This window comes from Copidosoma floridanum, unplaced genomic scaffold (assembly GCF_036245765.1).
Source record: "Copidosoma floridanum isolate Cflo_tuat_1 unplaced genomic scaffold, Cflo_Japanese_pri ptg000009l, whole genome shotgun sequence".
Taxonomy (NCBI): Eukaryota; Metazoa; Arthropoda; class Insecta; order Hymenoptera; family Encyrtidae; genus Copidosoma; species Copidosoma floridanum.
The window spans coordinates 8,212,760-8,231,871 of record NW_028321886.1 but is presented as its reverse complement, the minus strand read 5'-3'; positions in this window follow the sequence as shown (position 1 = coordinate 8,231,871).

Here is a 19,112-nt window from a genome sequence, read left to right as displayed (position 1 = left end):
CAAAAGTTTTTCCAAGCCTGCTCTCTCTCCCTTTGTGCGGTCTCATATTTTTTTTTTCTTTTTTTCTGCCCAACTCGCCACAATGGCTCCCCCCGCCCCTACCATGTAATGAATCAACAATGAAGCAACTCCGAGGGATACTTCGTTCCCTATTTACATTTTTCGGATTCGCCTTACCTCGACCTTTACCGTCTACAAGCCGCTCTCCTCATCATTATTGTTGTCGTTGTTTTTTACACCTATACGAGGATCCATCCAAGTTTCATAAAGTCCCGATTGCACGACGCATCACGTATAGTTACCTGCAGTGCCATTTTTTCTGAATCCACCCGCGTGTGCCGTTTATTATATGGGTCGCGAAAAGTGCATTCAACGGTTCAACGTTAAATCCATGTACTATACGTGTACATGCGCGATGCAACGATAACGCAAAATACGTCCCCTCGAGTGCTGTACACGAGTTGTAAAAGTTAATTCAAGTTACTTTGTTTGTCAGAAGTGATGTTCGGGTGACGGGCGAGCCGCGGGGATATTTAACAAACGAGAAAATGAAAAAATGCGTTTCGAAACGAAACTTGTGTGTTTATCTGCCTTTCTCTCGAATCGCGCGGTTTTAATGAGATCGCCGCATTGTGAGGACGCGGGTGTACGTTAACGGCCATTGTGCTCTTGTTACATTGCGTTGGCGAGATGAATTTCCTCCCTCCCTGGTGGCGGGGCGAAAGAGAAAGTGAGGCCACCACCGGTGCGGTTATTAGCGGATAATCGACTTTTGAAGCGCCTCCTCTCGTTGCACGTGAACAAGAGTATGAAAAAGTATATTGGTGGGGACGATTTTGGCCCGAGCGCGTGGCGAGTGAAATTTACCCGCGCGGTTTATAATACATATACACTTGCAACAAATGTTATTTTGTGCCGGTGGCGTAACTGTACGGCCCGTTTGTGTCCGTATATTATACACTAGTACAGCTCTTTCTTTTATTTATTTTTTTATTTTTCTTTAACCGCGCGTTTGCAGGGGACATAAACGTATTGCGAAACGAATATACTTATCCAGCTAATTTTCACGTTCGCGAAAAATATTTGTATTTAAATTGCGATCATATGCGATCATATCTCTCTCGCTTGTGTGCACTTTGAGACGTTGCGAAAAGTATCGTCGTAATTGTCTCAATTATAATATACGTAATTACGTAATCGCGCGTTATTTGTGTATATGCATACGATTTCCGACCACACGGCAAACTAGGAGACATGTAACTGCAATATTACGATGCTACTTCGTATATACAAATGACGCGTATGTCCGGCGGCATGATGTTTTTGGGTGCGTTTATACCGTGTTTACAAGGTGATAATTAGTGCAGCATTGCTAATACACACTTCAAATAAATATGACATTTGATTTGAGCAAAAAAGCACAGTTTTGCCGAGAATTGTTTGAAAGCTCGGATATACGTGAAGTACCTTATTGAAAAAATGGCTCGGTATGGATATTACACGCACTGGGAGCTTGAAAAAAAAAAAAAAAAAAAAAAAAAAACATACTTGCAAAATATTGCAACATAAATTATTACCTCGCAATAAAACGTGTAATTACTAATCTGCTATCGACTCGAACGTATACATATATATATAAATATAAACTTACGGCAAAAGAGAAAGGGTTTAGTTTTTTCTCCCCCCTTAAACGACTTAGGCTCCATCCTTCTGCGAACTCATGTTTATTTACGAGCAAAAACAAGAGCATCCATTCCGTTTGTGCACATCGCACAGAACTGCGGAGCATCTCTCTCTCTCTCTCTTGGAAGTTAAACAAAAGGTTATACGTGTACCTATGCAATGTAAAAGCGAAAGGTGCTTAGCTTCGTTCCTCTCCTCCCTCGGTTGTTCTTTCGTTCTGTAAATGCGCCCGATTGTGTGTTTGTGCCAGTGACACATGGGAGAACGCACACACACACACAAGCAATTTACGCAGGGGAAAAAAAAGAATCAGACGAAGAAAGGTCTGCAGTGAATTTTTCAAGCCGTACATAAGGAGAGCCGCGAGCCATCATACTTTGTTCCTGCCTCCTCTTTCTCTCTGCCCCGCATGAAAGTCTGTTAACCCCTTCTCTATACGAGTATCTCGTGTTTATAGGTGTAAAAAAAAAAAAAAAAAAAAATGCATCCTACGCGCAACATTGTTCATAACATATCTGTGAGGAAAAAAGGCGTCAAAGTGCGTGTGTCCATACGTCGTCAGCTCGTCAAATACGTATGGTTTTTTTTTTTTTTTTTCCTCTCCCAATCGTACATCTTTCTCTCTGTGTATATAATATATAATGACGCCAAGCCCCGCCATATCGATGTTCTCGAGCCCACGCGTCCGATGATGTATCATAATAATAATATACGCAATGTATATACACCTTGACGATCAGTCGTATATAGGTAAAATATATTGTAAGAGTGTGTGGGGTGGGTGTGAAAGCGCAAATAACACACAATATAATATAATATACACTGTTGTGCACACAAGTATATAAATACGTATAATATGTAATAGAGGCGGGGAGGAAGAGGGAGACACGATGTTTAATAAACAGCTGGGAGAAAGAGAAAATGGAGGGAACAAGCGTACATTATAGGCGGAGCTTTCAGCGAGTATTGTATATGTGCGTAATGTAAGGTACCGCCTTGTGTAGTTCCGCTGTATAGGTATGAACGTAAAACGAGTGCGCGAGCGAGAGACCGCCCCGCGGTCCGTCTCCTTCGACTCTGTTGCGCAAAAAAAGGGGGAGAAGGGCGCAGGAAACGAGGGAAGCGCGAATGAAAAAAAAAAAAAGAAAAAAAGGGAGGCCCTTCGTCGGACCCTCCTATGGGTTATAGGTACGTATACCCATTAGAGGGCCTTCTCTCGCGTGACGTGGGCTTGTACTTGTATATAGGTATATGCTTAATGTGCGCGCATATCTTTTATATTATATTTACCCGTTGCACTTGGAGGGCAGGACAAATAGAAACTAAGGTGGAGGTATAGGGAGCACACTCGTGCGCAAGGAGGCGAAGCGCCGCTCTCTTGGCCATATATTATCTAAACCGTTGTATAGGTGCATTACCTCCGATGCGCCGTGATCCTCGACGAGCTGATGGTCTTTTATGTTTCTATGTATGTTGCACCCCAAGCTGTGTTGGTGTGGGATGTTAAGAGGGAGAGAACTCGAAGGATATAATACCTTTTGACTTTGAGGAGTGAAGTGCCTATATACCGCGAAGGATCCGTCAAAAGAGCTCTGTGGCCCATGTATAAATATGTTGGCACAGCGGGTTCGCCAAAGAGGGGACGAAAGAAAGAGTGAATTCCGGCTCGCGAACAATTTTTCAAACTCCTCTTGGGACTTACCTGTACAATATTATGTATAGTATTGCTGCTGACGTGACTTTGATTTTTATTTATTCATTTTTTTTAAGGGGTTCGATAAATCGACGCAAAAATTCCTGCTCGGCGTACTTTTCGCGTCTGGGTTAATTTCGAGAGCAAAGCAATATTGTGTGTACATATGAAGGAAGAGTGGAAGTGCTGTGGGCAAAAGCAAAGCCGAGTAAGAAACGGAAACGAGCGCAAGTGCAATTCGGCGGAAAGGGGGTAGGTGGAGGTACACACGTGTATTCATGAGTTGCGGTGGTGCACGGCGGGGGGGGGGGGGCACGTACAACCACGCGAGTTCAACTCTCGGCTGTGCAATGATGTATACGCACGCGTGCAAATTTAAGTGAGAAAAAGGGTTGCCGGTGCTCTTTCTCGTCGCGGTTGACTCAAAAATTCAGCCGTTTTTTCGACAAGTGTGTGTGTGAAAGAGGAAAGGGCTCGTTATCTACACCTTTGCCGTGCAAACATTATTGGACTCGTGCAAAACTGAGGATGATTTCTCGAGCTAAAGGCTGCTCATACCGCGTTACAACTTTTTACTCTTTACTACAATCACCATTTCGGTATGATGAATCGAGCTATTCAACAAAATTTGTTAACAAATATTTTATACGATAGTTGTAAAATATACTATTTCTTCGTAGGCTACGATAACTTTGTTCTAGTAACACTACATCCAAACCGACTTAATTTTCATTTAGTTTAGGGATAAACTTTTACAGACCTACGATTTGAAAATTATTGGAGAAACGAAACAAGTTTTGAAAAATTGGACAAAAATTTGGTTTAATTAGCATATTCTTGATTGATCATGTATACGTGTGTGTACACTGCTGAGAAGTACACAAAACACTTTCGTAGCATTTTACGTGCTCTAATTGTTGGTGAATTTCAATCAGACGACTCAGTTGATTACCATAAATTAAGGCCTTTTTTGAATAATGCATGAATCTACTTGAACTAAAAAATTAGTATAATTAATTGCTAGGTAAAAATAATTTCGCTGGTAGTAGAGGTAAACTGCGTGAATAATGGCTGTTTGAAATATTGCGGCGTGTAATTATTGGTGTTTGTACACAAAACTGGGCTAAGGCTTGTAATAACTTTAATTTCCGTCGTATTACCAGTCGAGATTACACGGCTGAACAAACAATTTTATAATTAACAGCAAAGGGGAAAAAAAATCTCGGTAAATAACAGAATTAGAGAAACAGAGAGAGCGTTGCTGAGAAGTTAAAATCCGGTCGCGTATAATGATAACATCAAACTCTAGAGTAACTTAAACTCCACTTGAAACGTCGTACTTATATAATACAGATGCATAATTTTTCATGGGAAAAAGGGGAAAAGAAAATCCATCGTCTGGAATAAAATTTTGTTTTTTTTTTTTGGACACACATAAACAACGTGCAGGGTAACAAATCACATGTTTTTAATCACGAAAAATCTTACATTCAAATATTAAATACACAAATCAAAGCTCCTCTATTTTAGACCAAGTCGTCGGCACAGTCTAAAGACCGCTATACACCTGTGTATTACATGTGTACATACCGCTGTTTAAGATCGAAACTTTCCTCTTTTTTTTTCCTTCAAATTAATTATTTTTCTCGACATCACGAAGGTCCATAAATATATTTCCCACAGCGTATGACCTGGATGTGGCCCTTATCGACGAAATGGTACGTGGAAAAGTAAAAAATATACATTGCTCGACCCATAAACATACGATCCGAGCTTTCTGTCGGTCGTGCGTGTACTAAAATACCACTCTTGCCTCTCGCGGAGAGGGGGCGTAAAAGTGTGACTCAAAGTCGAGGTATAGGTCAAGCAAAACTTTTGAATAAAACACAAAGTCGCCCCGCCGAGTATGAGCCGGCCATTGTCACCTTCAACCCCACGCACCCGAGCAGTTGGAACAAAGTTTTTCAAAGCAAGTTTTTGAGCTCGCGTATGTATGGGAAAAAAAAGTACATATAGGGAAACGTCGACAAACAATTTTCCAACCGTCGAACCTGCGTCCAAGCAAATTGTCAGCGGCTGTTTTGTTTTTTTTTTTCTACCTGTCTACAGTTTTTCTAAGCGCAACTACAAGTAAATATGAACTATGTCTCACGGAAAGGTAAGAAAAAACTTGAATTTGAGTGCTGTAATAAACACACGCAGGCACCGCACACCTATTACATTGTAAAGAGAAAGAAGATTCTCTGGCGCTCGGCGAGAAAACGCCAGTTCACGGTTCTTCGCGCAGGAAAAACTCTTCCTCACCAGGAGGAGGAGAAGGGTAAGGGAGCCAGACATCATCGCACCACCATCATCCTCCCACTTTGGCCTGTCTCGGACCAACACACACCCCGTGGGGCATCCTTCACACGCCGGGTACAAACGATCCTTTCACAGATCGTGAGATTACGGGGAATGAAAATGAGCTGGCGCGAACTAGCCAGCGCTACAACTCGCGCTCGCCGGAGAGAGAGCCTCCATACTCGCTCCCATACAACCATTGTGCTACACACACGTATACTTGTGTGGTGTGTACCGTTTCTCCTCCTCTCCGCGGGACCCCATTGAATTATTTATTTATTTATTTATTTTAGGAATACCTGCGATGATGATTCCCTCTCCTTCTCTCCTCCTCCTCCTTAATGAGCACCGCTGATTCACGGCTGTCCGTACGTCATGTATAATATTTTCACAAAACGCGTCTTGTCGATGATGTTTATAATGCACATACGTAAATAGGAGGAAGAAAGGTACGTTATAATACACCATGACTGTTTGGTCGAGGGATATGAAGGGGGGGGGGCTACAACGCCACATAAATCAAATTTAACGAGAGCGCTGTTCGTCAGGTGTCATCGCTCCCCCCCCCCCTTCCGATTGCCTCCTCCACGGATTTTGAATATTCATCCGCGCGCTCGCTCGTGTATTTACGTTTACACCTTGTCCAATAATCTCCTCGGTATACATATATATGGGTAGAGAGCGATAACAGAGGAAGCGAAAGAAAAATCGAGACGATCGGCGATCGATCGATGGTTCGGAGAGTAGTTTATACGGGCATAAGTATATTATTTTATAGGTGAAAATCAAATCGTAAATGAGTGCACGTGTATATATATGTGTACAGCGAGAGTCTGTGTCAGCACGACCAGGAGGAGGAAGAAGAGCCCGCGAAAAAGGTGAGCGCGAGGGGGTCCGTGTTACCGGTCTAACTGTACCGGCGAGCCGGTAACTGCCGCGCGATGCCGTGTACTGCTCCTTTCCTCCTCTCTTTTTGCCTTTCTTGTCCCTTACCGTACGTAAATCCGTACACATATATATATACATAAAAGGCACGCTCGGGAGGTCTCCTCGCGGCGCTTCTTCCCGGCCGATTCCTCTTTGGCTCTCTCCTGTGTATATATTATATGCCCACATAGAGGGGCTAGCTCGCTTTCTTTCTCCGACTGCCGATCGGGAATCGGGACGCCGCGCGGCTAACATGACCGCTCGCTCACGCTCCCTCAGAGAGAGAGAGAGCTGTTTATCTCATTCGCAACGGCCGAAGAAGGGAGCCTCGGTGGATGGATGTTTTTGTTGTACTCCGCGATGGGGCTTCATTTGCGAGGTCTTATATATATATATTGCGGAAATGCCGATGCACGCCCGCTCACCCCGCAATTAAGCATCGAACTGGCCGACGACTTTTATGACCCATTCTGAGTTGAGAGGGATCTTTTTTTTTTTTTTTTTTTTTTTTTTTACTAGTTGGGTAATAGGTATACTTGCGAGGAGGAGGGTTTCGCACGGAGGACTCGATACAGAGGGAGCGAGTCATTACAGGAGGTTTTGTTAAAAGTTTCCAGGTCATATTATATAGATACGCTGTATATGTACAAGTTTTAAACTATGCGTTTAGGTATTACCCGTACACTCTGCCCGCGTTGTTTTTGTGATATTTATGTAACCTTGTTTTTTTTTTTCTTTCCTCTATTTGTCGAATTATTATATAGCGGTGACTTTGGGAACAATTTTCATAATTAATAACTCGGGAGTAGGTACGTATATATACCAGTACAGCTCTTCGAGCAACTTTTTAAATTTTTTTCCAGAGCGCTTAGAGAAAGAGGGAGGGTGTACCATTAACCTAACGAATATTAAGAATATCATGAATAAGCTAATGAGACGTAACAACCTTTTTTTTCATTCCCTATCTCGCTCGTTTACCATCTCTAATTTGGCAATGTCGCGGATGGTTATGCTTATTTTAAACAATTTTTATCCCTCCCCCGAGAGCCCTTGGATTACCATATGAACATCTCGCGCGTAAAGTCAAGGGCTCAACTCGGCCAAGACTTTACAATAAACTACATACCTTATACGGATGAACATTCCGTAAGTTCCTCCCTTAAGTTTCCACATTTTTCTGGTCTCCCTTTATTTTTCAAGCTGAAGGAACCAACCTCTCGAATCATCGAACTCGCATTCCTCGGGAGCTCCCGCTTGTTTCTTGCAATTCAAATTCGACGATCAAACCAAATTTACAAGTGATGAGATAACAATGAATTTTCTGTTGGAGCCAGCGCGCATATAATATGTACCTATACCCACCGAGACCATCAAATTATATATTCCACGGCAATTCGCTCCAACGAGGGCTGGGAGAAATGATCACATTACTTCTGGTAGTGTTTAATGTAACTTTCTCGCTGTACCGCACTGCCTACGGTACACCGAGAGAGATCTCGGTATTGGCCCTGCGAGCGCGCACCGATCGACCGTTTGTTATTGTTAGCTTAACATTTCAACGGAAATATTTTCGATCCTCTAAAAGCGCCACAACCACATTCACGTCATCGAACTGCGTGTACTCGAGCCAAACGATCCGCGAATTCAGCAAATAAAAAAAAGTATCATTATCACACGCCCCGCATTTTCTTTCTTTTTTCGTTTGCCCTCGGTTGTCTCGTTCGAGCATCTCACGTTCATCGGAGTCCTGTCCTTCTATACCCGTGCACTGTTATTTACAGCCACCCGAAGAAGAAGGTATACAGGACCGCGAGGAGGGAAGCAACACACACGAGGGGCTGAAGAAGCGAACAAGTCCTCTCCGCTCGTATACAGGTATAAGTTGATGCTGCTGCTGTTGTACCTATATATAAGAGCCAAAGGGGGGAGGGGGGCAGAGAGAGACGTCTAACAAGCTTTCCGTTCCGCCTCGCAGTTGATCCCCCGCATACGTATACACACGCGCGCGTCCAGCTCCTCGTCGTGGCGTCCTGTTGCGTGTATCATATATACCTACGTGTGTGCTCTTTCCCGAAGAAAATCCACCCGTCGCTTTTCTTTTTCTCCCGTTTCATTGTACACCGCCGCGCGCGAGTCCGTCGGGCGACTTTTTGCCGCGAGAGTTCACGTGCGCGCACTGCTGCACACATCGCTGGACCCGTTTTTTTTTTTTTTTTTTTCTTCTTCTTCTTACTCCCTCCAACCCCTTTTTCTCTCCGCAAGCTACCAAACAGCCAAGCCGAGCTTGCATCGGGAAAAATTCTGCGCGAAATCTTGTTTCACTCGCAAAGAATCATATATTATACACGTACCATTAAGAGCTTAGCTCACGCATGACAAAGATCATACCTGGAGGTATATGGTTACCCAAAGGGATCGGGCAGTCTCGGCTCGCCTTATGAGATTTGCCCTCCCTACCCCCCTTACTGGGTTTATCAAAAATTCGACGTTGGCGCCCAATTAACCGGCTCCACCTTTCCTCCCTCTCTCTCCGATTCTCTTTGCGCGCGAGCGCGGGGATGAATTTTTAAAAACCACCCGAGCAAAGGCGCCGTCGCACGAAATGCCAAAGAAACCGTGTGTACGTACATATATGTACTACATCCACCGCGTGGGTTCAATTTTTAATGTTCCCGGGGGCTGCGAAAAAAAAAGGGGGGGCCTTTTGAAAATTTCACGGGGACATTTCCCTCTTGCGCTCGGTGACAGCGACTCGAGAGACTTGACGCAGCGAGTTGTATATATGTTTCCGGAAAAAAAAAAAAAAAAGAAAAAAAAATTTCCAGTCGAGCCCGAAAACGAGGCTGTCGTCGCTGGGCACAAAGGCGTAACAGAATCCACAGTCCGCGACATAATGGCCGGCGCATAAATTTGACTCTCAACGCAAAAGAGTCGTTCAGCGGGACAAAAGTAGCCGAGGAAAGCTTCAAGGTCTCCTCGGCAAAAGGAAAACGCTAAGCGTCTCCTGCACGACCATGCGTATATATACACACCCGTGTAATTGCTTCCCCGCCGGTGGGGATTTTTTCCGCTCAAGGCCGCGCTTCCCGGAAACAACTCCTAGACGCCGGCGGACCTCATTTTTCTTCCTTCCCCTTTGCCTTCGAGTCAACTTTTGCTTGGATGTACGAAAAAAAAAAAAGGCACGGGCACGGGCGCTTAATTGAAAAGTCCCGCACGCGGGTGCGATTTTTCCGCGAGTCCCGATCCGCGACCGAAGGAGAGTGCCATTTTCAAAGGGCGAATCGCCGTAGGCCACCGAGTCTTCCAGGTGCGCATGCGGGGAAGGAGGAAAGGGACCAGGGGGTAAATACCAGGACGTTTCGGCGGGGGATTAAAAACTTTGGCGGGCGCGCGATCTACTTCCTGGCCCTTTGTGCTCTTTCGTGCTCGGGAAATTAAAGTTTCGCGGAATGAAAGGTAAACGTTCTTTGTCCCTTTTGCGGGTTGGCTCGTTTGTTCTCTGCGCAATGAAGAAAAAAAAAATAACATATCCATAGCGTACATATATCATATGCTAGCTCCTTTCTCCGTTCGCCCGCACTGTTTCCTCTGGAAAATTGTCCGTCTTACCTCATCTCGACAAGAGACCCATGGAGTAGCCGATACGCTATCAAGTGCTAATGTGCTCGGTTGGCTCTAAAGATTTATACGATAAGTATACCCACGAGAAAGAAAAAAAAAGATCATTCGAGCTCATTCCTCCTGTATACTTGATCCGAGGAAAGGCCAATCAACGACCCGTCCGTTAGATATTTACAAACGGATCAACAACGTATTAAATGAACGTACACAGTTCAAATGTACCGCAGCAGCGATTTTACGGCTTACGGTAGTCAAATATAGTTAAACCGTCGTATAAAAGTCAAAGTAGGCAAAGTACAAAGCATTCACAGGCCGCGGGTCGTCAATGAAAGAGCAATAGCGGAAAAGCTCGCGGGTACGCGCCGTTACCGAGGGAGATCGACTCGGCCCGGCTTTTTTTTTTCTCTTGCGCGTGGCTGTACCAATATACAAGTGCTCGCTTATATATACCGAAGAGCAGTGAAAACACACGGTAAATAATAAACATGTGTATATATACACACAAACGCGTACCGCACAACGCGCCAAACGGCGGGGGGGATCGACGGCGAAGAAAAGAAAAGCGACGTCCAAACACGTATACTTGCTGTCATTCTTTTGCGGGTGGCTTATTAGCCGGCGTATAGTGCAACAACAATATCTCCGCGTGTATAAAAGGAGCAGCCAAAAGTCAAAGCCCCGAATACACGGGTTCGGTGTATTATGCGTTTTACCGGGTGGCTTTCCACATTCCCTCGCTCGCATATAGGCTCGGTTTTTCATGTAGGTACATATATATATATATATATAAGCCGCGCACGGGAAAACAGAAGGAAAAAAAAAAAAGGAGCTTTTTGGGGTCCCGTGTACTTAACGTCGTTGTACCGCGACCAGGTGACAACAACGCGGGGGTCTTCCGTCTCGCTCTGTCCTCCGTGGATTACCTTTGGGTGCATCATCTCCGAGATCTCCAGAGACGGGGCGCGTTGTACCGAGAAAAAAGTGGGCAGACGCTCCACGACGTATGTGGGGAAAGAGAAATTTTCCTTTTTTTCTTTTTGTCAGGGGCGGAAGAGTGCGGTGGTGGGTATGTATATACGGTGACGTAGAGTGGATGAGGTGCATTGTTGCAGAGGAGCACCCCGTGGCTAGTCGGGCAAAGCTAAACGGCCGACGCGTCAAAATAGGCAGCGGGCCCGCAGAGTTTGGCGCGCAGCCTCCTGCTGGTTGGCGCGGCTCTGTTCCACTCTATGCGGCTGAACCCATCTTTTACGATTCTAACTTTGTGTCTCGTGTCCGATCCCCTTTTTTTCTCTTCTAGGACTGCACCCCATCTTTCTTGCTGCGTATGCTTATTTTTTTTTTTTTTTTTTTTTTTTTTTTTTTTTTTTTTTTTTTTTACAATTATAATACCCCACGCGTCTCTTTGGGGAGTATGTATTTGTGAGGGTACGACTTTTTGATTCTCGACTGCGAGTTTTCTATGTGTAACGTAGGGGTGGGTCCGATGCAGATATACATACAACAGTGCAGTTTCGAGGGAGGTGCCAAGGAACGTATTTCTTTTGGACGGACGAAATTTACGACGAGCCTTGATTATACTTATTGCCGATTGTTTGATTTACGCTCGCGTACTTGTATGGGTATGACGATAAATTAAGAGCCGGACACACGAGCCGTGTGATTTTATATTTTATGGCGATTCAAATTTCAAGTGCAAAAACTAGAAGCTACACATATAGTGATCACTATAAATTCGTGCAGATATACGTAAATTTTATAGTACCAATAGTTAATTTGTTACATTCAGGCCTCAGGCCCGTTGGTCGAATAAAATAATATATTGTGTTGCATTGTAACTTTATTGAGGCCTTGTAGGTTAACCATGTCGGGTACTATGCAAAATAATACAAAAAATATACTTTAAGTATAAAATGAAAAAAATTACACGTGATTGATCGAGTAAGTACGCAATATATGTATGTATAAGAAATAAAAATATGTAGTCGCATTTACAGATAATTTGGAGAAGAAGCAAGTTGAACATTATTTGACATCAGAATGAACAATAAATTGGTAATTTTGGGGGGGAAAAAAATGAATGGCTGGCTCTCTGATTAGATGAGCTCCGACAAAAATTTAGCCGCCACGAAAGATAAAATAAAACACATGAGGTAAACGCAGGTAAAAGACGAATAGTTGAACAGTTTCTCTCTCACGATCCAGAAGTAATTTTTCACCACGCGCCACCACGTGAGGCGTCCACCTCAAAGTATCCCGCCTCGACAGGCCTCCCCCGCCTTCTTTTCATCCCCCGAGAAGCACAGCACCAACAACAAAAGACAAAAAGAGGCCGTGACGCGCCGTGCAACCATTAAGCACTAGGTGTATAATTATTTTCGCCTAATTTGCGGGAAAACCGAACCCCCGGAAAAATAAAAGTATACACAGCTTTTCCTCCGACGCGTAATTTATCTCCGCGCGGGAAAATTCTCCCACACCCCTCGCTCTTCTCTTTTTTTTTTTTTTTTTTTTTTTCTTTACGCCCCGCGAGTTAATCTGCGCGGTGATTTTAAAGCCATCAGGTGCAAGCATCGGTACTCACGTACGGAAAAGGGGTTATTGAGCCCCTCTTTGGAAGCGAAAGCGCATTCCTCAAATGCTTCTCGGTACTATACTCACTGAAATAACACTTGGACGTGGCGTGCTTCGTTTGGCGACAATGGGAGCTCTGTCCGCGAGATGCGCCCATATGGGATCCGTTGGGAAGTTCTCGTATCGTGTAATAACACAGTCCCGGTGTCGAGCGAAGGAGGTGTACATATAGATGCACATATAGGTGAGAATATTTTAAATGCCAGCAGTTGCGCAACTGGTATGATTTATGAGCGGGTAATGGGACAGACCGAAACGTTTCTTTTTTGGGAGGACACTCGAACGTGTTTTTTCGACTGCCGGCACTTCGATGCGCCCACAGAAGGCAAATGCACGACCGTGCACGGATAGAGTGACGCTACAAAAATTGCTCGTCCGATGTTATTTTGACTGCGTGGTAAGTCAACAGTCGTACCATTAACATTAATTTTCGGTACGACCAGTCGGTTTCACCGTATACATGACGTACGTAGATCTTTTGAAGAAAAAAAAAAAACGTTTTCTAATGTATTACAATACTACTTTTTCCCTCCTCTCCTTCGCTCCCTCTTGTCTGCAACGTGTTGTTTATTTTGTTGGTAAGTATATATTTTCATAAATTCATAACTTGCCTTTTTTGGATTGAGCATTGCGTTATTACGATAATAATAAATCATAAAAACAACAAAAAAACATTTCGATTCACGCGTTGCAGCTGTGAAAGTTTTTTTACCTCCCGCCCCTCGAGATGGATGCAATCAATGTTTATAATTCGTCACTCGTAAAAGTAACATTGCCCATAAATTCTCCCTCCAACCCTTCGCGTGTATACCCGTAATATTCGATTGCTGCCCCGAAAGTCGCGAGAGAGAGAGAGAGGCCCCCGTAAAGTCACAAAAAACACGAAAAGTAGAAAAATGTCGAAAAACAGTTGTAAAGAAGAAGAAGAAGAGCCTTGATTTCCGTCAGGGCCAATAAATCACCGGCCGGTCCGGTAAAAAACCGTTCGAGGCCATCCTCGCTTCTCGTCACATTAGCAGCCTCTCCGATGTCTGGGGCGGGTGGGGGGGGGGGCGACATAATCTCCGGGCTTTTGGAAAAATGATCATTCCGGCCGTGAATCCATCCAGGCCCATAAGGACCGCTCGTTTGCGGAAATAAAAGCCCGAGGACGAACGGCGACGACGGCGATTAGGAGCCAAGGTTAAAAGTGCCCTTTGCGCACCCACCATATAATACCTCTGCCCTCTATATGCCGTGTGTATAGAGCCTCCCGGGAGTACACGTCTAACGTCACGGCGGTCCTCTTGTATGCCCGACCTCGCGACGCTTTTATTGCACAGCTCGTGCCGTAAATCACCCTCCACCGCCATCCTACGGGCCCTGCCGATGCCGTGTCTTTCCCACCCCCACCCTCCGTGTAAGTACATGCAGTACTGCGTGCATTTTTGAAACGCGAGAGGACTTTTTGATACAACTTTTTGCTCTCGCCTTCGGGTCGCTGGAGCAGCGAGTGATAAAAAATGCAAGAGGATGCACCGTTGCAGTGAAAGAGAAAAAAAAAAATATATATATATATATATGGATTAGAGGAGCGGCTACCGCGCGCCCCTCTCTCTCTTTGGGCTATAAATTCGGGGATAGTCACCGAAAAGCCCGCAAGAACCTATACGCACGGCTTGTATCTCCGGGCTACGATCTTCCTCCACCTCCCGTCGAACTATCCTCGCTAACCGACTGTTGCTCCGTTGTCTCTCTTTCTTTCTTTTTGTGTCTGGGGCACGCGAGAGAGAGAAAGAGAGAGATCTAGCTCTTGCGCGGTGGCGCACGCCCCCTTTGAAAATATCATAAATTAAACCGAGAGATCCTACCACTCGCGCAAACGTGTGTGCAGCCCGCAAATCGAGCAGTTTCTCGATACCCCTCTGTGTGTGTGTGCGGAGCCGGGGCGGGGACACTCGATCGCCACAGTATGGGTACATGTATACCCGTGCCAGGGGTGGGTTTTACGAAAATTTCCGAGGATCCTTTTGCTCGGTTCTGTCGAGCGATTTGTTATTCCTCGTGTCTCTCCGGTCCGTGACGTTGTTCTCGTTTCTTATTATTTTTCCGTAAGTGTGGATAATAGAGGCGCAGGTGGTTCTCGCGCGCCGTCGTTTTTACAATATACGCGCGTGCACGTCGCATATTATATATATATACATAGGAGGCTCGGAGATAAATTATGCGCGGGACAGTCACGGGGGCCCCGGGTATTGTTGCTCTGGTGCTTTTAGTGCCAGATAGGTATATACCAGCTTTCCCGAATAATGAATTTCTGCTTCTTGTGACTCTTTTTTTTTTTTTTTTTTCGTCTCCTTGTAAGGATTGAAAAAAAAAAAAAAAAAAAAAAAAAGAGAGAGACACATGCTTTGTGGATTGGCCAAAACACGCCCTTATTTGTTAACTCGAAATTTGGCCCACTCATCTTGCACGATGATCGCGCCCACTTTTCACTTTGTGTATTATTATTAATGGCATATAGTATTATTTTAAGGCCGATAAATCATACGGAGGTGGCTCGGCTTACATTTTTTATGACTCGTGTACAATCCCTTTGTTGTTTTTGCTCGCTCATGGCCTGATAAAAAAAAAAAAGAGTGCAAGTTAGTTTTTCTAGTTAACTTGGTGCAGAATAGAGCTAGCACTATTGAACCAGATAATGTGCATCGATATTATTACTTTACGTCCATTTTGGTGATTCATAACAATATGCCTGTTTTCACGCGTATCACCACGAGCGATACCAACGTATATAATCCGAGACTTGAATCGTACTTTTATATACACGGTTCAACCTCTTCGATGCCTTTTTTGCCATTTGGACAACGGATTTAAATAATGTCACTTTAAAAAACATCCAAAGTAATACCTTATATTCTATGAAATACGATGAAATAATCAGGACTCCGTGTGGTTTCTTTTTTCTTTCTTTGATGTTTTCAATAAAGAATAATCTTAGTCCCTCGCGTAGCCCATTGAATTTCGACAAAACCGTGAACACTGAGCGGAGACAGAAGACCAATAGGTACACCTCGAACGAACGAAAATCCGTAATGTTATCGAGATCGTAAACAATCGTGTCCATCGACATGCGAGAGATGCCACGGCGTTTAGAGAAATCCAAACATAAATTACATCGGGGAAACGGTTTGGGGAAAATCCAGCACGCGAGCTCGGTCTGTCTCCCAATTGTTGGATTATAAATAGATGGTCCCAAACACTCGAATGCTTTCCCACTCGGGTCTGTACGCGCGCATTGTACGCACCTCCCGAAATAGGGACGGACAGCCCGCGACCCCCACTGCGCTCGGTCAGGGGGGGGGGAAGAAGGAAAAGGTACAATGTTATAACCTGCGCCCCCGGAAAAATCCTTCGATACATCACTTTGGGTTACGTATACCTATACACAGTTTGGGCATTTAACATTTTTCCTCCCAAAAATTTACTCTTCCGCACCGAAAATTGTCCACATGCATATTCAATTCCCCGAGAGTTACCGTTGAATGCAATAGCGCCACGGGCCTATTAATTAACCTTTCAACGTCCCGCAGCTGTACATGAACCCCGTGAAATCATCAATTATTATCAAGCCCCGGTATAATCATTGTTATTCAATTAAGAGTCACCGTATGTATATATACCGGTGATTGCGCACAAAGAGGGCAAGGGGGGGGAGGGAGAGCTCATAATTTACATTTAATCATCAATTACCGTCGGCGGAACGGCTCGTTTTACTCCCCCCGCCCCGTCTAATTTGAAAATAAGTAATGCGCGTCAATCAATTCCCCACAATCGCGGGCCATTTGAATTCCAGCTCTCCCCCCCCCCACCCCGCGCGTTTCCCAATCGCGAATTGTTTTCTCCAAATACTACACGCATATACACGTACAACATGTGATAGGCATATTGTATATATATACACGTGGAGATGGTTGGGGAGATAGAGGGGAAAAAAAAATAAAGCTCGAGGAGGTAACGAGAAACGATTATCGCTGCCTGTCCCATAAATTACCGATTTCCAATCAAAGAAGAAGAGCAAAAGGGAACACTCGACCAAATGACGGTGCGTGATCTCGTCCGAGCCCCTCCCACTTTTTTCCTCTTATTCTAAAAAAAAGGCATAAAAGCTGGCTCTCTGTCGTCCTCCTCTCCGCCACAACTATTAATAGGTAAGGGGTACACCAGGGCCATGGGGGGGGGAGGAATAATTTTCAATTTCACCCGTAGTAGCGTATAGACGCTACGCTCTCGGAAACGTGTAATGGGTGCAGGATATATATAATGTATAGGCTCTCTTTCTCTTCGTGTCCACTTGATGCCTAATTAACATCAAGCTAGACACGACCTGGTCGCCTTCCGTGCCCGAAAACCAAATAAAAAAAAGAACCCCTTATTTTGCGCTCTACCCACGACACAGGGCTGCACGCAACCACATACGAAGGAACGCCAGTAGAGAAGAACCACATCCGAGATCCTCCGCATTTTCGTGTATATGGGCTCTCGGGCGAAGAACGGAGGGAATAAAAAAAAAAAAAAAATCGTCGCACGGGGTGATTCTCCGCGGTGTTAAAATACCGTCCATAACGTAACTCAAAGGCAAAGGAGAAGAAGAAGTGAAAAATAAGAAAGAATACAGCACCACCCCGTCGTTGTTAGATCGGGGGACACACACGCACCACTCGCTGTAAGGTCCTTCCCCGTCCTCTCTCTCCCTTTGAACTTCCTTAAAACTTTCACTCTCCGGCTGTTGCTGCATGTTCCTGTCGCCTTTCCTCCTCCTCCTCTTTCTTCGTCCTGCTGCTGTTGCCTGCGCTTTTATACATATACCACCTAAACACACACTCGATAGAGATTCGAGGTCGTATTCTGTAATGATTGTCCCTGTGGTCGCCTTACCTGGCGCATGCACTTGGGTACAATACGTATTATATATATATGTGGTGGGTACGAGTGTGTGTGTCTCTCTCTCTTACCGCTACACGTATACAAACAGCAGAGGGGGAGGTTTATAGTATACGAGGTACGGTGTAAAGCGCTGACAGAGAGTAAAGGAAAAAGGGAGAGAGAGGAAAAAAAAAAAGAGTCACCGATATCATTAATCACCCGAGGTCGTGTCCGCGCGATCTCACTCACTCACCCACCTCCTCCTCCTCCACCCCCTTTTGCTGTAACTCGCTGTGTATGACTCTCTGCATTTATGCAAGTCATTGCTGACTTTTATATACACGTACACACACCAAGAGGGAGAGAAAGAACGAAGCGCGCGTTCGCTTAAATGTCCAATTAAGGCGTCTCTCTACAGATATATTACGTACATGCATGTACCTAGGTATAAATACTTGCCACACATATATATATATACACCCTTCGAGAAGTACAGCTTATAAGATGTATACACATCACTCCTCGAACTTTGCTCTCTCCCACTTGTAATACTTTTTATAAGTATACTTCGCGTTTATTACAAGATACAAGTATATATCATGCGGTACTTTTTTTTATTATTATTTTTTTTTTTACACTTTCCTCTCGCCTCCTTTTTCCTTTTGCCCGATTTTTTTTTTATATTGTACATTTATCACGTAACGTACAGTGTAAGTATCGCGCGAGTGCTCGGCGCACTGCATCAAAAAGTCACGACAATCCGAGGAGCAGCGGAGAAGGGGTAAACGATTTTGTTTCATTTTCGACATCGGTATGTGCAACGTCAAGAACAGCGCATACCTCCGTACTGCAGCAGGTATTATTTTCGTTTTGTTTTATTTACAATGTCTCTTTTTGTTTTAAATGGCACTGCAGCGTCGGTCGCTTCATTTTTTACTCGCATCGGAGCTTCATCAAGTTACACTGGCTCGGTACAATAACATTTCTACACTTGATGTACAACGATTATTATTGACTTCCACTGCAAGTACATAGTTGACCAGAAACATCATTATATTATCCTTATGTTACTCTTAAAATAAATACAGAGGCACCGTAGTCGTGAAAATAAACCCTCTCTCACAAAAGTCACGATCAAACTGTCGATAAAATTTAAATACACATATATGGTACGCGACGCACACACCAACGATTGTCGAGAAAGAAAGAGAAGCGAAAATATTCCTCATCCTCGTGCCACTGAATTTATTTATTTATCCCCTGCTGTACTTGGGGCAGAAAAAAAAAAAAGAAAAAGTTCAAAGCT